This window comes from Acomys minous (assembly GCF_964271855.1).
Source record: "Acomys minous genome assembly, chromosome: 16".
In the NCBI taxonomy this organism is placed as follows: domain Eukaryota; kingdom Metazoa; phylum Chordata; class Mammalia; order Rodentia; family Muridae; genus Acomys; species Acomys minous.
In genome coordinates this window covers 93,945,786-93,965,862 of record NC_140498.1, presented here as the reverse complement: position 1 = coordinate 93,965,862, position 20,077 = coordinate 93,945,786, and the positions used below count along the sequence as shown (strand labels likewise).

Here is a 20,077-nt window from a genome sequence, read left to right as displayed (position 1 = left end):
GGGACACCTCCCCCACACACACACCCCTGCCTCACTGAATATCAAGTCATAAGAGGGGTGTGAACACACTCCTGAGAGTCACTTTTTTTTTTTTCCGAGACGGTCTCTCTGTGTTAGCCTTGGCTGTCCTGGACTCACTTTGTAGACCAGGCTGGCCTCAAACTCACAGCGATCCACCCGCCTCTGCCTCCCGAGTGCTGGGATTAAAGGCATGCGCCATCACGCCTGGTTTTGAGAGTCACTTTTAAAATGTCAGCTTAGACACCTGAGGTTCACCAAGCTGCCCTCTTCATGGCTGAGCTCTGAGCACCAGCTTTGGTGATCATGTGCCCAGGGGCTGAGCAGAATCCCAGCTGAAGGAGAAGCAGGTCTTGGCAAAAACCCACTTAGGAGCAGAGACAAGATATTCCTAAGACATCTTCAGTATTGCCCTGGGTGTGGGGCGAGGCTGCCTCTGGACCTGGGGAGGGGGTAATGGCAGGGGCACCTCCATACAATAAAATCTTATTCTGCAATCCAAGATGAATGCCTTCTGGGGGAAAGAAAAGATCTTTTAGAAGTAAAGCAATCCAAAAGGACTTTCCTTGACTGGCCCTGCAAGACAGCGACGGGAGAAGCAGGTGTGGGCCTTTGAAGATGGCGTGAAATGGGCCCACACCAGGGAATGAGTGCAAGCCTCACAGACAGCCAGGTGCAAAGGCTTCCTACAGTGGTGATGGGTTGGCAACAGAGAGGCTCCTTGGGGAGGTTTTGAGGCGGCTCTGCTGCGTCTGGTGCTGCAATCCAGGGATCAAGAGGTTGAGGCAGGACGGATAGGAATTGGAAGGTAGGGTGAACTACAGAAGATCTTACCTCAACAATAGGCATGTCACCCCTCAGCCGAGACGTCCCCTCCTCTGAGGCTGGCTGATCCGTCTCAGGTCACAGATGAGATCTCATTTTTCTGTAGTGTGGCCACAGGAGCCACTTTACTTATTTATGTATTTAGGTGTCTCCTGTCTGTCCCCTGCTGGGAGAGGAGCTCCACCAGGGGTGGGTCCCCTGTGTTTCCACAGCAGAGATCATCTGGGAAAAGCTACTTGTGTTTGGCCTTCCCTGAATGGGATAAAAGAGTAATCCTAGGAGGTGTCCTTTCCCCCTGGTCACCTGTTGTGGCAGCCTCACAACACCCCAGTTCCAAAGACTCCCCTTGGGTGTGACATGTGGAGAGGGTGGGGGTCCCTGTGTTCCCACAGGTGTAGAAACCGAGGCCCAGATCACTGCATGAAAAAAAAATGGAAGAGCTATGGTTTTTTTTCCTGAAGCCATTAGGAGCCTTCAGGGGGCAGAGGAGGTTTTCATTAATGGCTCTGCCTCCCTGGGCCCTTCTTTCCTGGCGTGGCTGATTTATGGCAGCTTGTGAATAAAGGGAACCAGATGCCTCCACCCTAGCCGAGCACGGAACCCTCCGGAACCCTCCGGAACCCTCCCCATTGTTTTCCGTGTCTTCCAGACCAGGGTTCTGTTAAAGGCTTGGCAGGCATGGCTATGACCACAGACTTCCTGTGTTTATCCTTCTCCTTGGAAATCCTGAAGGAATCAGCTGGGCAGCGGGTCTGTTGGCCGCATATGGTCCTCACTCAAAAGCACAGACACAGGCTGGAGGGCCCCTGGAGCCCTGAGGCTCTGCGGCCCAGATGTGCTGGGAGAGTGGGACCTACGCTTCTCCGTGCCCTGGGCTCCACGCCACAGACGGTTGGCTTCTTCTACGAAGCATCTGGACGGCTGAGTGAGTTTCCAGTTTGATTCCAGATGTTGGGCTGTGGAGCAGGGAGTCAGGAGAGGGGGCGCGAGGCCTTACGAGGGTGGCTGGTAGCATCCACTGGTTCTAGGTCAGTAGCAGGTGTTTACAACACAAAGCCATGGCCTCACTGGGAACGCTTTACCTGGGGTGGGCTTTCAGGCATGGTGGGAAGTGGCCAGAGACAACCAGAACCCAAGGAATCAAGGCAGAGCAGGGAGCGAAGGTTTTTGTGTTTGTTTGTTTTGGCGATGCTTTGGAGAGAGAAAACTGAGTTCTTAAATGGGAGCGGAGTAAACTGATTCTGGAATCCAACACACATCTGCCAGCACTAGCAGATGTGCTGGCCCCCACTAGCCCCTGCGTTCTCAGAATAGGAAGGGGTCTGACCCAACAGCTCTTCCTCCTCACCAGGTGTGAGTGACAGTTTCAGGCAGGAGCTAGGAAAACAGGGAGTATGGACCCCCCCCCCCCCCCGCTCCCTTCCCACCCCCACCAGAGGGACTCCCCGCTTCCAGGCCTGTTGGTATCAAACGCCACTGGTTTCTATGGGCTGGAGTGATGGCTCAGTGGGTACCAGCACTTTTGTTCTTGTGGGGGGCCCAGGCTTTCCCCCGAGGCCCTGATGTATGGAGAACGAATACACATGGCAGAGTTGGTAATGGCCTGGGGCCTGAGCCTTGGGGGAGCTGCAGCTTCTGACCCTGAGAACTCATCAGGGCTCTGTAATGTTCCTGAGATACCAGGTTCCCCGTGTGCAATATTGCTGGACTAGCTTCCTGCTGGCTTCATCCCATTGTTTGATAGTTTCTGATGACTGTACCATTTGTCCCCTGAAATAGTATATGAGGTGCTGTACTTCTCAATAAACTTGCTTGCATGAACCACTAGCTGTGTGTGCACCTTTTTAAAAAAAAGTATGTATGTATGTATGTATGTTTGTATATGTATGAGTGCTTTATCTGCATGTACACCTGCATACCAGAAGAGGGCACCAGATCTCATTATAGATAGTTATGAGCCACTATGTGGAGCTGGGAATTGAACTCAGGACCTTTGGAAGAACAGACAGTGCTCTTAACCACTGAACCATCTCTCAAGTCCCCCAATGTGTGAGCCTTTTTTGGGGGAGAGGGGTTTCAAGGCAGGGTTTCTCTGTGTTAGTCTTGGCTGTCTTGGTGTCGATTTGTAGACCAGGCTGGCCTTGAACTCGCAGAGATCTGCCTGCCTCTGCCTCCCAAGTGCTGGGATTGAAGGCGTGCGCCACCACCCCCTGGCTCGTGGGAGCCTTCTTCATGCCAAATGTTCCTAACTTCATCTTATCATCTCCTGGCCACCTCCCACTTAGGACTCACCCTGTCACAAAAAGGTGACCTGCTGCCCTCTTGACCTTCCCAGACACCAGGCACACGGAGGGTGCACAGACATACATGTGAGCAAAACATTCACACACATCACTGGTTTTTTTTCAACCAGTGGCCCTGTTATAATAAATCTCATGCTAGATTTCCCCAGACTTTTCCTGGGCGTAAACAGATCTCTTTGAACAGTTTGTTCTACAGTAAACGGCGTCTGTTGTAGCCGGTCTGGTCAAGCCTGCGGCCTCTCTATTCTATGGTCCTGCACCCCATCAGTACTGAGACGAGCCGTTCCGGATAATTCTTTCTATGGCTCAGAAGCCTTCTTCTTGTATTTTGGCTGCTATGGATGCGTCTGCATTAGCTGTGAGCAAATCCCTCATAAGGACCTTCAGGAAGGAAGGGCTGATTTTGTAATCCACCGCAGCATGGGGTCACAGAGCTCAGCCCAGCTCTGTTGCCTCTTTTCATGAACCCTGTGGAATACCTCTGAGGTAGGGTGATCTTCACATTGCTTTGTCTCCAAACTAAGTCTAGACTCTGTTGAGCCAAAGACCAAGCATCAGACCCCCCTGTGCGAACAGAGATTATTCGTAGATTTCCTTTTTTTTTTTTTTTCTTTTTGGTTTCTCAAGATGGGGTTTCTTTGTGTAGCCCTGGCTGTCCTGGAACCTGCTTTGTAGATCAGGCTGGCCTCCAACTCAGAGACTCACCTGCTTCTGCCTCCCGGGTGCTAGGACTAACGGCGCACACCACCACTGCCCGGCTAATCTTAAAAGGAAGATAGGTGTCTTAAGCAAGTGTCCTGATAACCTCTCTCTACTTGGCCTCTATTTTTGGAGTCACAGTTGAGTGAACGAAGGACTAGGATTGTGCCCGCTGAGACACTCCATCGTGACTTTCCCACATCCCAAGTGCCTGGAGGTTTCGAGAACTCACAGGTGAGCCTAGGGGTGCTTCCTTCCTTCCATTCTGTCACCTTCAGAGGACAAGGCTTTGTCCCCAAGGTGTGGCTGTGCTGGTCACAGGCTGAACCCCTGTCTCCATAGAAGAGGAAAGGGGTCTCTTCTGGAAGCTCTCTGGAGACCCCTCCCAGCACATCACTGGCTAGAACCAGGTCATGTGGCCGCTGCTAAACCAACCACTGTCAGGGAAAGGAAAGTTTTGACCAATCAGGGCCTCTCTCTCTCTCCTTCTCTCTCTCTCTCTCTCTCTCTCTCTCTCTCTCTCTCTTTCTCTCCCTCTCTCCCATCCCTCTCTCTCTCTCTGTGTTGATGTGAAAAAGTGACTATTCAGACAAGATCAGGCTTCCATTCAACGGGGAAGCAGCAAAGTCCGTAGCCCAGCGACTTCCTCTAGAGAAGGGGGCGGAGCTCTGAAAACCATAACCAATCTTTCTAGGACACAGTTCTCTGGTGGTGCCAGGGAGGGAGTCAGAATTCTTTGCTTCCTGACCGTAATGGCTCCCCTCGTTTTATTAAGTAGTGTATGATCTTTGTCAAAATATTAGGAATTGTGAGAGGCTGGAGAGACAGATGGCTCAGCAGTTAAGAGCTCTTTCTGATCTTCCAGAGACGTGGTATCTCACAACCACTTGTAACTCCAGTCCTGGGAGATCTGGAGTTCTGCTCTGGCCTCCACTGCACGTCCATGGTACACATACACATACAGGCAAAGCACACACATGCAAAATTAAAAAAAAAAAACTTTAAAAAATTAGAATATATGGGCCGGGCGTGGCGGCGCACGCCTTTAATCTCAGCACTCAGGAGAGGGGATGGGGACGGGGTGGGGGGTGGGGGAATCGCTGTGAGTTCGAGGCCAGCCTGGTCTACAAAGCGAGTCCAGGCCAGCCAAGGCTACACGGAGAAACCCTGTCTTTTGATTTCTAGACATTTCTACTGAGGCAGCTGATCACGTGGTAGCTACAATCAGAAAGCAGAGAGAGGTGAACACCGATGCTCGGCTCACTTCTGCTTTTCTGTTTCCGGTTCCGGGACGCCATCTCCTGAGACGCTGACGTCACGTTCAAGGGTGAGTTTTCCCCTCTGTTGAGACTCGCTGGAAACTCCAGACATGCCGAGATTCTCCCTGGAGGTTCCAAATCCAGTCAGGGTGAAGGGTAAGGACACCAGTAAGTCTGGGTCACCGAGCTTCGGCCACATGCCTTGCCCCTGGGTCCACTCCGCAGCCTAGAGATGGGGGCTACTAAGGAGGAACTGATCACACAGCATCTGGAGTCGTCCAGCCCATCTGAGGAGCCAGACGACTTCTCTCCGAGCCTCCACCTGTAAGACAGCAAAGTCCAAAAAACCTTGTAGGACTGCGTGCACAGTCAGCATAAATAAGCCCCCCCCCCCGCCTCCCGTTCCCGCCCCCTGTCCCCCCCATTCCCCCCCATTCCCCCCCACCCCCCCCACCACCATCTGCCAGGCACACAAAAACCTGTGCTCGGAAGCTCGCTAGCTCTTGCTGTTGTAACGGTCTGAGCTTTTTGCTTTAGACCGCATCTGCTTTGCCGTCTCAGGGGCCGTTGATTTGGGAAGCTGTGCACATCTGCTTACATATGTATTAAGCCTGCAAATGCTTGTTCAATGCAGCCAGAGACGGAAATATATAATGTCTCTGTCTATAGCCGACCTGGTTCCCCCACCATTGAGTGGCAGAAAACAAAGAGAGGTAGAATATTTTGAGTTCGTGGGTTCAAACTCACATGTTGACATCCCCATGCCTGGCAGCTCAGCGTTTCTTTGCAGATGGCTTTAATAGAAATAATCAAATTAAAGGATGTCCTGGGGTGGGCCCTAATCCAGTGTGACTAATGTCCCGTGAGAAGGGGAAATTTTGAACAGAGGCTCAGAAGAAAGATGAGGCGGAGACAGCTAAAGAAGATGGCTATTTCCCCTCAGGAGGGAGAGACGGTTCACAAGCAGACATTGTCCGAAGGAGGAACCAAGGCTACAGAAAGGAGGCTCCTGGGCTTCTGGCCCCCTACGCCATGAGCACAGCCTGTCTTGCCCTCTGTTTATGGTGCTTGAGCCCTGTCATTCAGCACCGGCAAAGAAATCCGGCCCGGTTGTAAAATTTGGGTGCGAGTGACATCTGTACGTCACAGTTGCCTCTGGGACCACACACTCCTTATCTCTGGGATATCACCTTCCCCTTCCTGCTGCCTGGGGGTGGAGAGGGTCGCCATGGGCACAGTGGGATGCTCTTAGCGAAGCGCGTGAGTTGGGCGTTCACTGTCCTGGATGTGTCGCCCAGCACATGTGGGCGCACAGGAGAGACTACATGGAAGGAGCCTGCTCTGATGCGGCACACTAGCCTGGGGTCCCCCAAAGTGAGAGCTGTAGCACCTCCACCTCATAGCCCATCTAGATTTTGTTGGGGGCGCTGCATACTACTCTGCCCGAATTTCCCTGTGTGCTTGCTGGCTCCCAGCACACACCCAGGCCACATGGATCCAGTGGTAGGAGGTGGCCTGAGCATCAGCTGATCCAAGGCCAGGCTCGAGGGCTCTCTCCTGCTCCCAAGTCCCTTCCCCCTGTCCACCATGCCTGTCTACCTGCCCTTTTTCATCCTCCTGTTGTGAGGGTCAGCGTGGCAGGGATTTAGGATCACTATGGGGATACATCTATGGATGAAAATCTACAGGATGGTTCCAGAAAGCTTTAACTGGAGAGGGAGACCCTCCTGATGTGGGCGGTGCCATTCCATGGGCTGAGGGTCCTGGGCTGGGTAAAAAAGGAAGCGGCAAGCTGAGCTCAGCCTTCTCTCTGCTTTCCTGGAAATGCAGCGTGATAGGTGCTGCCCCAGGCGCTTGGCACCACAGTCTCCCCACCACGATGGACTGTACTCTCAGACTCTGAGCCGGAAAAAGCCCTTCCTTTTCTAAGGTGTTTTTCTTTGTCATAGCAACAAGTAAAACAACACCCACGGAATACACCCAGACTAGCCCAGAGCAGCAGAGCGAAGCTGGTGTCCCTGATTCCAGAAGAATCCAGGGATGGACTTTTCCAGGCAGCTCAGTGGTAGAGCAGTTGCCTAGCAGCCACACGGCCCCTGGTCTCACCTCTCCTTCCCCCACTTTGATGGGCTGAGCCCTCACACTGAGCCTGACTCTATCGGGTTTTTTGTTTGTTTGTTTCACCCTCCTTGTTCCTGTATTGTGGTCACAGAGATGCTAAAGTAACCAAGCTGCCCATGGCAGGTCCCTGTCACACTGGGCTTGAGATTGGCCACGAGTTATGTAAAGGGCGTAAACACTTCGACCACAGCGCTCGACGTCCTAAAAGCCAGAACGGAAAAGCTGTAATGGTCATCAGGGCAATTCTTCTATCAGCATGCCCACATCTCCCACATTTCACAGAGGACAGACCCGGCCAGAGAAAGGGATTGGGTGACATCTAAGTTTCACATACTGCCAGCTGCGGGTGGTGACAACAAAGAGCATCTCCCTGGAGGGTCTCCATGCTGCTCTTCACCGGCTCCTGTGTGCAGTCACATTCAATTTCCTGCTATTTATAGGGCACGCCGCAGATTTCTAGGAACCTGGGGATGGGCCGGTGGCTGGCAGAGATCCACAGAAAGGGCGGAGCAGCATGGCTGCCTGGTTCTTAATGCACGTGTAACGGGATTAGTGCTGCCTGGAATCTGGGGTCCTGCAGCTGCTCTCAAGCTCCGCTCCGTTGTCTCCTGCATGAGGGTTGCCGGGAACTAAGAACCTCTCCCGTGGGCCTTTGGTGCCTCAAGAAAGGTACCTTGGCTGGCATCTGCAGGGGGTGGGGGTGGGGGTAGGGGTGGGCACTGGCCAGTGTCTCTCCATGCTGCCTCTTGAATTGCACTGGGTCACACCTGTCTCCCATCAGCCCACTCCAGACTTGAGTGACAAAGGGAAGCAATCAGCTCCAGCTTTAAGGAGAGGGCTGGCTTCATGCCCAAGCGACATAGAGAAAGAAGGTTCGCTGCAGTGTCTACGATGTCACTGGTCCCACTCTGGCCTTAGCCTCTAGGGGTGGAAAACAGCAGGGGACATCAAGAGAGCAGCTAGGACAGGAGTGAGGAAGGGACGATGGCAGCTTTGATAGCTGTGAGGAAGGGAAGATGGTGGCTTGGACAGCAGTGAGGTTATCTGGATGTAGCACACATAGAGATCTACGCAGGGTAATCTTGGTGACACTCCAGCCGCGTCTCCTCAGACCCTGGGAGGCAGGACCTGATGGGTCTGCAGACTGGAGCCTCGCTCTTGGCCTCATGTCATCTCGCTACCCTCCTTTTCAGTCTGACACTCGCAGGTTTCAGGCAGAGGGTCAAATCCCACTTGGGGCTCAGCCTGACCAGGCTGCTTCTCCTCAGAGCCCCAGTGCTTGCATCTGTAGACCAGGCCTTTGTCTCATTGCCCTGCAAAGCCACCGATGTAAAGAAACACTGTCGGGCTAGGGATGTGACTGAGAGGGCTGCGTGCTGCCACGTCCAGAGCGCTTGGGTTCCCTGCCTAGCACGCACGAATAAGGTGAGAGCATGCATGTCTGCAATCAGAGAGCTTGGGAAACGGGCTGCAGGAAGGTCAGGAGTTCAGGGTCATCCTTGGTTACATATCAGGCCAGGTCAGCCTGGGCTACGTGAGACCATATCACAGTCAAAACCAAACAGAACAGAACCCCACTCTGACAGAGGCCCCTTGGTCAGCACATGGCAGGTAGTTCCCTTTAGGGCCCTCTTCAGGATCCTCCCGTCCTGGGAGCCCTGTCCTCCCCTCCCTCGAGCTGTTCCACCAGAGTCAGCTTCCAGCAGTTGCCTTTAATTAGATTTAACAGAATGGAATTGCTGTTGCCTTCTGGTTCAGGGGCCTTAGAGACCTCTGGGTAGTTTGCATGTTTTTAACAAACCAAAAGAAAGAGCCGATAAGCACAAACAAGTCCATTTTAATTGGGTTAAGGGGAGGCTTGGCTTGTGGACTTTAAACCACAGAGAGGGGCGGAAGAAGAGCGGGCTCTTGGAGGCTTCAGCCTTTCCGTGTGCGCCCTGCCCCTCACAGCCTCCTGCAGCCACTTCCTGTGGCGCGCATGGCATGCTGTGTTCCCTCAGAGCGTTGGGAGGGTGTGAGCTGGCAGCTTCCCTCCAACATCTTCCCCAGTTGCTCCTTTCCGTGAGGTGTGGTAAATGGCTCAGCCCATTGGCTTTGGGCTCAGACTAAAGGTCTGTGTCCTGGCCCCACCCCCTTCCGCCTCTCAGAATCTTGACTCAGCCCCCTGTACCGCAGTGGCCTCTGTGGTGGTCGGAGGTGATTGTGGCTTCCTCCCTGTGGGCTTAGTGAGGGAATCGCCCTACATTTGATAGGTTCACCACCATGGTGGCCATGGCCTTAGGACAGAGGAGGGAGGGGGAGGTGACAAATGCTAGCTGGGGACCCAGTGACGTGACGTGCCGAGGCCTCGTCGTCACCTAGCCTAACCTCCCACCTGAGGGACCAGGGATGAATTTTCGGAGTTGATGATGTCAGCCCCAAAGATGGGAGGAGAAAGAGCACTGAGCCAAGTCATCAATAGCCAAATTAATTAAAGCAAGCTTTTATGTTCACGTCCGTGTCAGTGCCTGTCTTCCCCTGAGACAGGGCTCCAGAGGTCAGCTTTGGATGTGAGGAAGACAGGGTTTTTAGAGCTCAGGGGTAGGGAGTTTCCAAATAGGGGAGTTACAGGAGCTGAACACAGCAGGTGGCTGAGACAAAGTCTAACAGGCAGTTTTAACAGGGTGGGATAACCTCTGAAACAAAGGTAGTTAGTGTTGCAAGGTGGTTACGACAAGGACACTGTTGCCGTTCCAGGCAGTCCAGAACCAGTTGTAGTCAAGGTGACACGTGAGACATTCGCCCATCCTTGAGTAACAGGTTTAATGCTAAACAGGAAGGAAAGTAGTCTGGCTTTACTATAAATGGCTTTTCACCTTTAATACCAGCACTCGGGTGGCAGAGGCAGGCAGATCATTGTGAGTTCGAGGCCAGCCTGGTTTACAAAAAAATGACTTTTAAGCCCAAGATGGAGGCAGGCTGGTTCTTCAGTGTGCCTTGTAAGTCTGAATAGACGTGGGCCTCTCTCCTTCCTTCCTCCCCTCTCTCTCCCTCCCTCCTTTTTTCTTTCCTTCCTTATCCCTCTTTTTCCTTACCTCATCCCTTCCCCCTTCCCCCTCCCTCCCTTCCTTCTTCCTTTATTCTTTCCTTCCCTCTTTTCCTCCCGTTCTCCTCCCCAGCTCGTAGTTTAGCAAGATGGATGGTGGTGGTTGTTTCAGAGCGCAGGCAGGCCTTGAATTCCTTCACTACATGGCAGAGGCTGGCCGCAAACTCTCATACCCCTTCCTCCATTGCCCAGGCACTGGGATTGCAGGATGATGTGCCCCCATAGCTGCAAGCAGCCCCTCTTGTCTCTGAACCCCCCACTGCCTAAAACAGTTCCCTGCCCCCCACCCCCGCCTCGGTATGCATGTGTACCTGACATTATTTGTTATCATAGTAAGAGGTCACCAACAGAACAAACAGCAATGGCAGTGCACCGTCACTCGGCAATGGCAGTGCATCGTCACTCAGAACAAACGGCAATGGCAGTGCACCGTCACTCGGCAATGGCAGTGCATCGTCACTCCTTTGTCGATGGTCCATCTCTTTGTCTTTTTTCTCTGTCTCCATCTCTGTCTCTCAAAAGAGTCAAGACAAACACTGATGTTTTCAGAGTGATTGGCTGTGGGTAAGTCAAAGTTTGGGTGAGGGTGTGGTGGTGACACTGACCCTGGGACTCTCGTGAGGGTCTGGGGCAAGGCCTGGGACTGAGTCTCTCTAGTCGCCTCCCAGGGCTGGTGCCAGGGCCACACCTTGAGGAAGTAGAAGTTGGTGAAACAATGGCACTGAGGGTGATTGTTTATTTATGCGAGTGTGTGGTGGGCATGTGCCATGGCACACACGTGTAACCGAGAGGACAACTTGGAGGAGTCAGTTTGCCATGTGGCTCCTGAGAACTGACCTCTTGGTTTGTGGGCAAGTACCTTTACCTAGTAAGCCATGTTGCTTGCCCAGGGCTGACTTGAAGCCAGGCATCCGCCCTCTTTTCTCTTCCGGAAGATCCCAGCAGGATCAGGAGCAGGTAGTTGTCACCCTGGCCGTGTTGACTGGACACCTGAAGAAACAGCAAGAAGGAGGGAGCCTTTGTTCTGGCTCCTGGTTTCTGAGGGCTCAGCAGCCTTGTGTTCCTGGGCAGAGAGCCACAGGGAGATGGGAGCACGTGGTGGAGGAGGCGGCTTGTCTCATGGCGGCAGGAAACAGAGAGGGAGGGAAGAAGAGAGAGTGGGGAAGGATCCAGGAAAGATGCCCTTTAATCCACCTGGGAGAGACTGAGCATCCAACATGGAACCCTCTGGACCACACAGCACAGGGCACCTGTGTGTCGGGGGCGGTGATGCCGCAGCTTGGGCAAGCGAGCTCACTGACTTGGATTTTACCTTTGGCTCCCCTGACAATTACACCGGACCCTCTGCAGACACGGTGCTGCAGGAACTGAGATCTCTACGTCTTAATCCAAAGGCAGCCAGGAGACTGGATTCCACACTGGGCGGAGCTTGAGCATAGGACACCTCAAAGCCCGCCCTCACATTGACACACTTCCTCCAACAAGGCCACACCTGCTCTAACAAGGCCACACCTCCTAATAGTGCCCCTCCCTATGGGCCAAGCATTCAAACATGTGAGTCTGTAGGGGGCATTCCTAATCAAACCACCACAGTTCCCCATAGTCGCAGGTGTTTGAACACTTGGCCACCAGGTGTTGGCGCTGTCTGGGGCGCTAAGGAACCTTCAGGTGGAGCCTAGCTGGAGGAAGTGGGTCGCTGGAGGCAGGGTGGAGGGGTATGCCTCGGAGTTTATAGCCTGGCCCAGATTCCTGTCTTGTCTGTCCTTCCTGTTCCTCTAACGTGAAAGCCAGCGGCACCTGCACGCTCCTAGGACGCAGAGCCAACCGCTGCACTTGGCGGCCCGTGATAGATTGCATCCCCTCAAACCATGAACCTTAAGTCGCATCGGGTCAGAGAGATGCTGAAGTGACACAGGGGCTGGCAAATCACTGCTGCTGGACCATTGCTTGCTTGTAAATCAGGTCTGATAGGTGTGTGCAGACATTCCTGTCTGCCCAGGTCTTCTTGTTGGTGGGCACAGATCAGGTGGGCAGCAGCTGGCACAGAGGTGAGTCTGCAGAGCCTGAGAAATTTATATGTTGCCCTTCATGTAAGATGCCTGCTCTTCCCCGAGCAAATCTGTGAATTGTGCACTTTTTAATTACATGTGTATGAGTGCTTTGCACATATGTTTATGTACCATGTGTGTGTCGCATCTGCAGAGGCCAGAAGAGGGCATCGCCCCTCCCCCCAAATCAGAGTTGGAGATGGTTGTGAGCCACCATGTGGATGGTTGGAACCAAACCCAAATTCCTCAGCAAGAGCAGCCAGTGCTCTTAAGCATTGTCCTACACGCCCCAGGCTTATTTTCAGTGGTGGATCCTTTGCTTGCCTTCTGTTGTAGGTTGGATGCCAGAGAAATGGGGACTTTAGGGACCGATCTTACACCAACAACAGTGGGAGGAGCTGAACAGCGGAGCTCTGGGGAGGAGGCCCCGTGTGCCTGGGCTCACAGGAACAGAGATGTCTGAAACAGACGAACCAAACCACAGCCTAACACGGGAAAGCCAAAACACCCTGGGCTTCGCCAAAATGAGTGTTTCCCGTCCTTCCAAAGACAGTGCACAGGGGAGGTACTGGAGGCGTGACGTGCTACCAGCAGACGTGCGCTTGCCTAGGGGGGTGGACGGGGAAACAAGGATCTGAGCACCAGCTGCTCTCACAGAGGACCTTAGTTCAGTTCCCAGCACCCATGTCTGGTGTTTCATACCTGCCTGCCACTCCAGATTCAGGGACCTGACTCCCACTTCTGACCTCCATGGACACACACACATGCACGCACACACATGCACACACACACACACACACATGGCAGGGTGGGGGATGACGGCAAAGTGAAGGCAGGTCAACCAGGCAGTTTCTTCTTGTATAGGAAGGGGGAGCCATGACCCTAACCAGGCTGCAAACACACAGGAGTAGGAGCTTTGTTTCATTTATGTGTCGTGAGCCACCGTGTGGGTGCTGGGAACTGAACTTGGTCCAGGGCTCGTAACCACACAGTCATCTTTTTAGCCCTGTAATTGACTAGCTTTAAAAGAATAGGCACTGAGGAAGTGAAATGGGTGGGTAGTGGCCATCTGCTCTGGGCCACTAAGTCCTGGGGATACAGGGAGGAGGGACTTTACTTGAAGAAAAGTTTCATCAGGCTGGGGCAGTGGTGGCGCACGCCTTTAATCCCAGCACTCGGAGGTAGAGGCAGGCGGATCACTGTGAGTTTGAGGCCAGCCTGGTCTACAAAGTGAGTCCAGGACAGCCAAGGCTACAGAGAAACCCTGTCTCGAAAAACCAAACAACAACAACCACCAAAAAACAAAACCCAACCAACCAACAACAAAAACCAACCAACCAAAGTTTTACCATCAAGGGGATACTGAAGTATATGCATAGAGGTTTTATGAGGTGGGGAGCTGCATGGACTATTAGCTCATGGCTGCTACCTACCTCTGACAGAAATAAACCACCGTTCACACATGGGAACCCTAGTATCCGTCAGTAAAGAAAGATGGAGTCCTAACACACGCAGCGGAGACCAGGGCCCCCCAATGCTTCTGTGGATGTGAAAGTCTAGGAAAGCAGCTAAGTGGAATTCTCTGCTGTGCCCTTCTGTGGAGATGCCGCTATGGTCAGAAGTCCTGCAGCCCACAGGCCTGCCTAACCTTGCGCTGGAACTTCTAGAACCCGGAGCCAAAGAAACCTTTCACCTTCATGAATTAAGCAGCTCGGGTGTTTATTGCAGCAACATGAAGCTGGCTGATACAGTCCTGTGTAAAACACCTTTGAAAATAAGCTGGCAAAACCACGTAACACCGGAAGGCCCATACTGTCCACTTACACGCCTGTCTCTCATTTTCTAGACACGGGGGTCACATTCCGAAGACTGAACCATGGGGGAACTGACAGGGGAGGGCCCCTGAAGAGCACACCAGCAAAGTGACACTTTCTTCCCACAGGACCCCAGTTCACCCCCTTTCAAGGCAATAGCGGATCAGGTTTCCCACCCTGGGTCAGGGCAGTGAGGTCAGTGGCTGAGAGAAAGTTGTAACCCTGAGGCCTAGCTTCTCTTTGGGAATTAGCTAATAACTACAGAATCCATGCATTTAATTAGGCAGAAAACAGCCCCTGATAGCAATAATTAGCATTTAAATGTCGCTCTTTAACATCAACTTGCATTAGAGGCGTGCGATTATTAATTAAACACTTTCCACAGCCCTGGGAGGTAAGGGATGGGCGAGCCATTGCTCCCGGGCAGCCTAGGGAGACCAGGAAGCGGGTGTGGATTTCCCTGTGTCAGGCTTCCGGACTCAGGTCACTCAGCCCATAGACTTGCAGAGAGAGGGAGGAGGAAGCTGACGGTTCAGGGCACGAGGGTGTGACTGGCCCCTTCCCCTCACTGAGCCTTTGGTCCTTCTGTGCCTGGCAGATTGGCTTCTGTGACTCCAGGATGACACAGGATGACACAGAATCCTTAGGACTCACATAGGTAAACACCCTGGATTTACAAAGAGGGACACTGAGCTCTAGAGACAGCAGGGCCTTGCTTAGCTGTGACATTTCTGAAACACGGGGCTCCTGACTACAGAGAGTGGGCAATATGAACCAAGGCTGAAGACGCCCGCTGGGAAGACACAGGGGCAGCTGGGCCTGCGCAGAGCTTCTGGGGGTTTGAATGAAAAATGTTCCCCCCATAATCTCGGGCATCTGAGGCCTAGGTTCCCAGTTGGTGGTGCTGTCTTGCTGGAGAGTAGTCATTGGGGACAGATGTGCGGGTTGGGTTGGTTTTTTGTTTGTTTTGTTTTGTCAACTTGACACAAACCTAGACAAGTGTGGGAAGAAGAAAACTGAGAAAATACCTCCAGAAGATTCAGCTGTGGGCCATTGCTTAAATTAGTGATTGATTAGGGAGGCCCAGCCCATTGTGGGTGGGGCCATCCCTGGGCTGGTGGTCCTGGGTTCTATAAGAAAGCAAGCTGAACAAGCCACGGGGAGCAAGCCAGTGAGCAGCACCCTCCATGGCCTCTGCATCAGCTCCTGCCTCCAGGTTCCTGCCCTGCCTGAGTTCCTGTCCTGACTGCCTTCAGTGATGGACAGTGATGTGGACTTATAAGCTGAATAATGCCTTTCCTTGCCTCGTTGCTTTTGGTCGTGGTGTTTCGTAAGGGCAATAGGAGCCCTAACTAAGACGCTGGGCTTTAACCATAAAAACCTTGTGGTTTGGATGTGAGCTGTCAGCTTCCTGCTCCGACTGCCACGGCTGCAGCGGTGCTTCCCTGAAGTGACCCTCGTTCTCCTGGGACCGTAAGTGCAGTCACCTCACTTGTGAGTTCTCTCTCTGGGTCATGGCATCCATCACAGAAAAGTAACTAATACGGGGCTGCAAGGGGCCGAGGGAACCCTCTGGGGAGGAGTGGGCGGGGCGGTGAGGGATGCACAGGTGATCCGCTAAACCGCCAAGGAATCGGCTGAGCCGCCAAACAGGCAGAAGGATGCGTGGTTTGCACATGGCTTCTTTGCTGCTTTCCCGAGGTTTTCCGTTGTTGGTTTCGGAGGGTTGCAGCTGTCTGTTGAGTGACCTTGGCTTTGCAAGTGTCAGATTCTTTGTCATGCATCTCGCTGGAGTGCCTGCTCTGTTATCTTAGCGGTCAGCCGGTGTGGCAGACACCGTCGGCTGGGCATCACTGCCTAAACTAGAGCACCTGTGACTACCCGCCAGCGATCTGGCCTGCCTCTATCTTCTCATAGAAGGGTTGAGGGGTCGTCAGCCTCCTCATCGGATTCCAGCTCCCTACTGTCCTGGACTCACTTTGTAGACCAGGGTGGCCTCGAACTCACAGCGATCCACCTGCCTCTGCCTCCCGAGTGCTGGGATTGAAGGTGTGCGCCACATGCCTGGCTCCTACTCAAATTTTTTTTTTTACGATTTATTTATTTATTATATATACAGTGTTTTGCCTGCATGTACACCTGTGCATCAAATCTCGTTGCAGATGGTTGTGAGCCACCATGTGGTTGCTGGGAATTGAACTCAGGACCTCTGGAAGAGCAGCCAGAGCTCCTAACCTCTGAGTCATCTCCCCAGTCTTGAAGAGAGTGTCTTAATTTGGGTCTCTATTGCTGTGATGAGACAGAATAACCAAAAGTAACTTGGAAGGAAAGGGTTTATTTGGTTTACTCGACATCACTGTTCATCACTGAAGGAAGTCAGGGCAGGAAACTGGAGGCAGAGGCCGTGGAGGGTGCTGCTCACTGCCTTGCTCCCCATGGCTTGCTCAGCCTGCTTTCTTATACAATCTAGGACCACCAGCCCAGGGATGGCCCCACCCACAATGGGCTGAGGGCTCCCTCATCAGTCACAAATTAAGAAAATGCCCCACAGCTGTATCTTATGGAGGCATTTTCTGGAGGCTCTGTCCTTTCAGATGACTCTCCCTTGTGCCAAGTTGAAATAGATCTAGCCAGGACAGACTAAAAAACAAAGCCACAGGCCAGGCGTGGTGGCGCACGCCTTTAATCCCAGCACTTGGGAGGCAGGGAGCGGAGGGGGGTGGATTGCTGTGAGTTCGAGGCCAGCCTGGTCTACAAAGTGAGTCCAGGACAGCCTGGGCTACACAGAGAGACCCTGTCTCAAAAAACCAAAACCAAACCAAAACCAAAAATCAAAGCCACAAAATTATAAATGTATAAGGTTGAGTTTTATGCAAACTGTCTCCACGTAGGGTGTCTGGCGTCTCTGTGTTCATGTTGCCCATACCCAGGAGGAGAAGCACGGGTACCGCGTGGGGAAGGGTAGGCCTCTGCTCTTCGTTCCTTTCTGGGATGTCAGCTTGCTCAGCTCCATCATCTCTCCGTCCTTCCAGGCAGCCGGTGGCAGACATGGGTCTTTAGAAAGGAACTGTGGGTGCATCTCTGCTGCACACCATCTGTCCCAACGGCCACCACAGTTCAGGGAACAGCAGCGCTCCTCCGCCCGCCCTGCCCCTGTCACCGAGGCAACCATCTCAACACTTAAGTTCCATGTTGAGGTGACGGAGGCTCAGAGGTGCTAAGCTTCTAGTCCAGGTCACCCAGCTCCAAATGAGACTTGTGCTGGACGGGTTCTGACCAGTTTCTGGGCTCTCAGCGATTCCTTTCCTTGGGGCTCACCAGGCTCCAACAACTTTGACACCACCGCCATTTTGGCTCTGTTGTAGGGCACCCCTACGTACACTGCCTTGGTGTCAACCCATTAGATGTCAGGCACACCTCCCCTCCCTCTCTTGCTTAAACATATCCTGTCTGCACCCCAGGGTGGGGAGCTCTGTAGTAGGGATTGTGGTCAACACCGAAAACAGGATCCCACCACTTATAACAGGGACAATCAAATTTTTTATTTATTTTTATATTTTTTTATTTTTGTTTTGTTTTTTGAGACAGGGTTTCTTGAACTCAGAGCGATCCGCCTGCCACTGCCTCCCGAGTGCTGGGATTAAAGGCATGCGCTACCACCGCCTGGCAATTTTTTTTTTTTTTTAAAATTGAGGCCCCCAAGGGGATGGATGTATTAATTTTTGGCTTGTTGAGATAGGGTCTCATGTAGCTCAGCTAGCCTTGAAGTCACAACAGCCCAGGGTGGCCTTGAACTACGAATCCTCCTGCTCCCACCTCCTGAATGCTGGGATTACAGGTGTGCACCACCTCACACGGGTGTACGTGGTGCTGGGGATGGGACCAAGCCACAGGCTCAGCCACCACGCCTGGTTTGGATTGGGAGATGACACAGTTGTTTCAAACTGGCTTTGACTCTAACCTCTCTTCCCAGTCTCCTAGACATATTAGTTTGACATTTGTGGTTTTACACTCTTCCTTTTTCTTTTCTTTCTTTCTTTTTTTAATGCCACACCCCAAATTAGTCCTCTGCCCTTTTTATCACCAGGAAAAGGTCTCGGACCATGACTTCCTCTCTGGCACAGTCTTCTCCATGGACTCTGGGGAGGGGCGTGGGTAGTTCCGGCAGAGGAGAGGGTTGCAGAAATGCAGTGAGCCACACGGAATCCAAGGCCCTTCCTTGCCTGGCAGTTGTCATGGGAACCTGTAAAATCTCCTTGCAGCTAAGAACTGGAAGGTGTCTGCATGGCCGCCCTGGAGCCCACTGCACTCACAGTGGCTTGTCTCCACAGCACCCCAGCTGTGGAAAACCCCAGCACACCTCCAGCCGTTGCTCAACACCCCTCTTTGGGAAGTTGGGGTTCCACTGTGTGAATCTGGAAATCACAGCTTTGAGCAGTTGGCTTGCTATTTCCCAATCTAAGTCCCCAGAGGTCAGGGCAAACCCAGAAAGCCCAGCCGTGTGCTCCATGTCTCCTTTCCGCAGCGGTGCTCTGCCTGGTACAGTTACACGCAGCATCCCTCACCGAGGTCAGACCCACAACCTCTCTCTGTATGCTGACCGCATATCTGCCCCACCCCTACCATCCAGTATGTGGCCCTCAAGCCACATGTCTTAGTCACTGTTCTGTCGCTGTGACGAGGCACCATGACCCAGGCAAAAGCATTTGATTTGGGAGGTTGCTTATAGTTTCCTGGGTTCAAAGTCCACTCTGGACTTCTTCAAACTGTGCGACCTTGGCCCAATCACCTTCCTCTCTGAGGAATCCCGACACTAAATGTGGAGGATAAGCGTTCTCTCCCCATGGGGTCTGAGAGTGGCGTCAGCTGTTAACCTGTGAGACCCTTGGCCTCTGTCAGCGAGTAACTGGTGGTGAGTCAGCACGAGCCACTGTCACCATGGGAACTGTTATCTCTCACTCTCCCCTTCTCTGGTCAGTGTCCAGCAGATCAATCTTTCTGTCCCTGGACCTCAAGTGCCTGAGCCTGGGCGGGTGTCCGATGTAACAGAGTGAGCACATCCTTTGTCACCGTGTGCCTCAGGAGATATCTCAGCATGTGGAGGCACACACCTGAACATGCAGACAGCCTTATGCACACATATGGGAATGCCCCCGTATGTGTGTGCTTGTACACACACAGACACACACAGACACACAGACACACACACACACACATACAGAGACACACACACAGACACACAGACACACACACAGAGACACACAGACACACACAGACACATAGACACACACAGACACACAAACACACACACACACAGAGGCAACGCAAAAGCAGAGGAGAGAGTTTACTCTGGAACCACATCTGAGTGACCGTGGCCCAGGAACACAGATCTGGGTCCCTCCACATCCCATGTCTTGGACATGGAAGCAGTTTCATGAAGTTTTTATGGTAACAGAGAAAGTCAGTCACGGATCCAGACATTTTTCAAACACATTGGTGGGACCAGTGGAGTAGCTGGTGACAGTGAGGTGCGGCTGTGTGCCTCCCGTGGGCTCTGATGACACTCTTGGCTCCTGGGTTGGTGGTAGCTAGGGTTAAACCAAGTTAAAACATTTCACCTCTTAGTTCCAGGATGTGAGGTCCAACTGGGCCAGCTAAGGAATGCCTGTTAGGGGCCTGAGGCTAGCCCAAAGTAAATTGCAATTAGGTTCTGGACTTGCAACATTCCAACTCTTCCACATTGCTGCAGTTCTGATCGTCCAACCAGTCTGTGTAGAGACGGCCTTCTAGAAAGTCTCCTGTCTAACACACACACACACACACAGAGTCATGCATGCATGTACATGTGCACACTTTGGCATGAACACACATGTGAATATAACTGTACCTGCTTGCATACACAAGC

General features: G+C 52.7%; 1 protein-coding gene across 7 annotated transcripts in view; it reads left to right on the top strand.

Annotated features, from left to right (window-relative positions):
- The window catches only part of CMKLR1 (chemerin chemokine-like receptor 1), a 46,185-nt gene extending 43,521 nt beyond the window's left edge, over positions 1–2,664 (top strand). For all 7 annotated transcript variants that reach the window (XM_084761436.1, XM_084761431.1, XM_084761437.1 and 4 more), the window contains exon 3: positions 1–2,664. This exon is cut by the window's left edge and continues 5,724 nt beyond it. The gene's annotated coding sequence lies outside the window, so the exon portion shown is untranslated.
- Positions 2,665–20,077: the final 17,413 nt, after the last annotated feature.